Source organism: Callionymus lyra, chromosome 12 (assembly GCF_982586985.1).
Source record: "Callionymus lyra chromosome 12, fCalLyr1.hap1.1, whole genome shotgun sequence".
Classification (NCBI taxonomy): domain Eukaryota; kingdom Metazoa; phylum Chordata; class Actinopteri; order Syngnathiformes; family Callionymidae; genus Callionymus; species Callionymus lyra.
In genome coordinates, this window is record NC_141829.1 from 7350 (window position 1) to 12500 (window position 5151).

Consider the following 5151-nt stretch of genomic DNA (forward strand, 5'->3'; position numbering starts at 1 on the left):
TAATTACATCCGACCTACGAAACACCCACACACCACACAAAAACTTAGACACTGGACATTAAACATAAATAACAAATGTGCAATAATCGGCGACTCAAACATTTCCAGAGTGCCACCCACCTCTTCATTTCAACACTTACAACTTGACTCTTTTCCGGGGGCTAGAATCATCCACGCATCACACATTATTAAGAACTCAACATGCACCATCCCAGCGACAACAATGATTTTATCATTTGGTTTAAATGACCGTGAGTCCAAAATGGAAATAATTAACAACAACTTAAAAGAAATGGTACGAGCAATAGAAAAACACTTACCAACCACAACATTTTGGATACCATTAATAAATTTCTCCAAAGCACTACCTTACAAACAAAGGGAAACTTTAAATTCCATAAACAAACACATAGCAAAAAACTACCCAAACATACCTAAACTGTCGGACGACTTATTCGTCACTGAACAGGACAACATTCATTGGACACAGGAGACAGCCTCACACCTTCTGCACCACTGGCTCAAGTTCATTTCTTCCTAACACCTCAAACACACTCGCACTTTTCAATCACCTGCTCTACCTGTAACAAATCATACATTGGTCACACACACACCCTACTCTCCACCACAACACAACAACTACAACACCTTTTTAAACATTCACTTAATAGTAACAACCCCATCTCCAACCACTTCATCATACATAACAAACTACAATTACAACTTCACCTCCTGGAACACTGCGACACATGGACCCACCACCAGAGGGAGACAAAGACCCGGGGCTGGATCAACAGGTTGGACACCAGGACCCCAAAAGGACTAAACTGAACCCCTAACATCATTCGTTTACTTCTCACAAGGACTAAACTGAACCCCTAACATTATGTGGTATCATCATTTGTTTACTTCTCACTAGGACTCCTAAAGAACGAAACTGAACCCCCAACATGTGGTATCATCATTTGTTTACTCCTTACCTTTTATATTTTCTCTTTTTCATATATTTCATATGTTTCTTCTCCTCTCCCTCCCCTCGATTTACCAACCCAATTTAACCCTAACCAAAACCCTATAATTAACTTCCTTCTATAATAATATACAAAAAATTTTTTATTACTCCGCACCCCCCAAGATCTTATTTATTTTCCATGATGTCACCTCCTCACCCTGACCCCAACTCTAACCCTGACCTCTAACCTAACCCTCACCCTGACCCTAACCTTAACCCTGAACTCTAAACCTAACCCTCACCCTGACCCTAACCCTGACCTCTAAACCTAACCCTCACCCTGACCCTAACCCTAACCCTGTACCTTTAAACCTAACCCTCACCCTGACCCTAACCCCAACCCTAACCCTAACCCTAACCCTAACCCTCACCCTGACCCTGACCCTAACCCTGACCCCTAAACCTAACCCTCACCCTGACCCTAACCCTAACCCTGTACCTTTAAACCTAACCCTCACCCTGACCCTAACCCTAACCCTAACCCTAACCCTGACCCTGACCCTAACCCTGACCTCTAAACCTAACCCTAACCCTAACCCTAACCCTCACCCTCACCCTGACCCTAACCCTGACCTCTAAACCTAACCCTCACCCTGACCCTAACCCTAACCCCCACCCTGACCCTAACCCCAACCCTAACCCTAACCCTCACCCTGACCCTTACCCTGACCCTGACCCTAACCCTGACCTCTAAACCTAACCCTCACCCTAACCCTAACCCTAACCCTAACCTAACCCTAACCCTCACCCTGACCCTAACCCTAACCCTGACCCCTAAACCCAACCCTCACCTTGACCCTTACCCTACCCTGACCTCTAAACCTAACCCTCACCCTAACCCTAAAAACCCTTTTTAAAAAAAACCCTAACCCCTCTAACCCTAAAATTAACTTATTTTTATATATATATAACAAAAAATATTACTTCACCCCGCACCCCTATTTTCTTATCCATGACGTCACCTCCTTACCTGGAGGAACCTCCATGGCTCACGGAAACTAACTGCCCCATATTTCTTAGGACCCTGGTATTATGCCCATTCGGACCCCCTAAAGGTTGTTTACAAAAACATTTTTTTTCACATCTCTCTCCTCTTCTCCCTTTCTTACAGACGTGGGTCGGACTCCGTCCGCACTGGCCCGTGCTCGTAACCGGGACCTGTACTCGGTTACAAAAAAACTCGACTTAACCCCGCCAGCGCCGTGGGACTTAGGATCCACCCACGTTCTGTATTCTTTTCATCCCTCACATGATGTACCCGCACACAATTTTACATTACTCCTCCGCTTGATTTCAACAATGTTTATTACCTTTTATTATCTGTTTTTATTTTTCACTTCCTCCTCCCAACTTATATATGTCTATATTTTCAACAAACAATCCCTTTTCTAAAAAATGTTTTATTATTTCCTGATCGTTTGTAAATTCACCGTGTTACTGTTGTTGCCGCCTGTCCACCTGCACCCTCCATTCGTGGCCCCCCCCTTCCGGACGCCCCGGACCCCCCAGAACCCTTTGCGGCAGACACTATATAAGCCAGCATCTGGACCAGCATCATTCCTTTCGACACACGGAACATGGCAAACACCCTGATGAAGGATTATTTCCGAAACGTTGGCAGTTTGCTGACCCTCCTTTCGTGTGTAAATTAAAAAAATTACAAGAACTTTTTGCTCCTTATTATAAAAACTTTTTTTATTTACTTTTGAACAAGAAAGTTATTTCGGCTTCACTTCTGAACAAAAGAAGGCCTTCATAAAAGAACCGCTCGCACTCTAACGAAAAAACCACGGACTCAAGGTAATTAAAAAGAATATTTAAATCGGATACATATGTATTCCAACTTTGAATCGGACGACGAGGGGCCTTGGTTCCCGGTACGACCCAGACGACGACGTCGCCTTCCAGACGGAAATCCTCCGGGACCCTGGACAGGAGCGGAGTATCGGGCCGAGCCTTTATACAGGCCTCCTCCACCGATAAGACGGGACCCACCTTCATCCTCGGAGCTTCACGTCGACATGGACCCTCACTGGCGCCCGTCTTACCACCAAGGGGACTGGGCCCACACCGCCGCGCGGGAATCATCGCCGCCACCTGCATTCCGACGCAGGCCTCTCCTGCCTACACCGTTCCCGCTGCACCACGGGTACCAAAAAGATCACCTGCTCGGACCTCCTCCGGGCCACAGCCATGACCCACAGGAGATGGGCCGGATGTACCCGTGGATCCGCCGCGAGCCGGACCAGCGCCCGGGACCCGGCCACACATACGGGACCCGCACGTATGCCGAGGCCGCGGCCACACCACCGCGACACGACGGGAACCAGAGACCACCGACCCGCACGTATATGAATTACTTCAAAACGCCGCCGCGATATGGGAGGACCCAGCAACCACATCACCACACGTCCGGGTGGGCCGCAACATCACCGCCACGACGCGAAAATTACCCGCAGCTACGCCGGGAGGCTCCAGGGCCCCAACCCCGACCATATCCACCTGCGGGACCACCTCATCCTCTACGGGGTCCCCACAACTATTTCCCCCAATATTACGACCCTCGACCGACCCCAAATAATCAGCACAATAATTTTAACGATCACCGACGACACGACCATTTTTTCCCCCCCCCTCCTCCCTCACGGGATCCGACTGACTCCGCCACACAAATCAAACAACAGACCATATTTAAATTAATTAAATCCACACATCATTTGAAGAATGTTTCCCACTCTGACCCCCCACCCGGGATCTTAAAGCTGGCACTCTCACTCGCAGCGAACATTAACCCCGCTTCACCCACCGCCCTCACCTCGCAGCTTCTGAACGGGAACGCAAAAAACTGGGCCTACACTACAACCCTGATACTGCGCGACCACTATACGGACTCCATCACCGAACTTAAAAATGCCTGGACTTTATTTACGGACCCGACCTACGAACCACATTATTTAACGGCAGTCAAATGGGCCCAGGACAGCCTCGGCAACCGCTTGAAACAGACAACTTTGGACTCGGTTCGGACCTTTTTGGCCTCCCATTTTGATCAAGATAGTAACCTCCCTCCACTCTCCACGACCCAGACTGACAATGCGACCACAAAAAAAATTTTTTTTCAGGCTTCTTCACTCCCCGCCGGACCTCCGCGGCCCGTCTCCAGGGGCGAGGCCCACCCTCCAACCACATCCACGGCCTGCGGACGCCCGGAACCAGCAGCGCGGCCCGTCCTGGCAACAACCCGTCCCTCACCACAACCCGTCCAGACTTCACCTCCACCATCATCCAGACCCCTCCCGTCGACACCCCAGCGCCCCCAAAGGACGATCCGCACACGAGGATTTCAACCTCTCCCTACAACACCTTCTCCCCCACAGGACACTTCTTCACCGATAGAGCGACCATCCACAGAACCCCTCAACATTTACCCTGATTCTCCCACGACCTTGCAGGTTCTCAACTTCTCCACACACGGGACCCCGTCGACGGAGAGCTCGTATGAAACCACAGATCCAGCTCCGGGACCCTCACCAACAACTCCATGTGAGCATAATTACATCCGACCTACGAAACACCCACACACCACACAAAAACTTAGACACTGGACATTAAACATAAATAACAAATGTGCAATAATCGGCGACTCAAACATTTCCAGAGTGCCACCCACCTCTTCATTTCAACACTTACAACTTGACTCTTTTCCGGGGGCTAGAATCATCCACGCATCACACATTATTAAGAACTCAACATGCACCATCCCAGCGACAACAATGATTTTATCATTTGGTTTAAATGACCGTGAGTCCAAAATGGAAATAATTAACAACAACTTAAAAGAAATGGTACGAGCAATAGAAAAACACTTACCAACCACAACATTTTGGATACCATTAATAAATTTCTCCAAAGCACTACCTTACAAACAAAGGGAAACTTTAAATTCCATAAACAAACACATAGCAAAAAACTACCCAAACATACCTAAACTGTCGGACGACTTATTCGTCACTGAACAGGACAACATTCATTGGACACAGGAGACAGCCTCACACCTTCTGCACCACTGGCTCAAGTTCATTTCTTCCTAACACCTCAAACACACTCGCACTTTTCAATCACCTGCTCTACCTGTAACA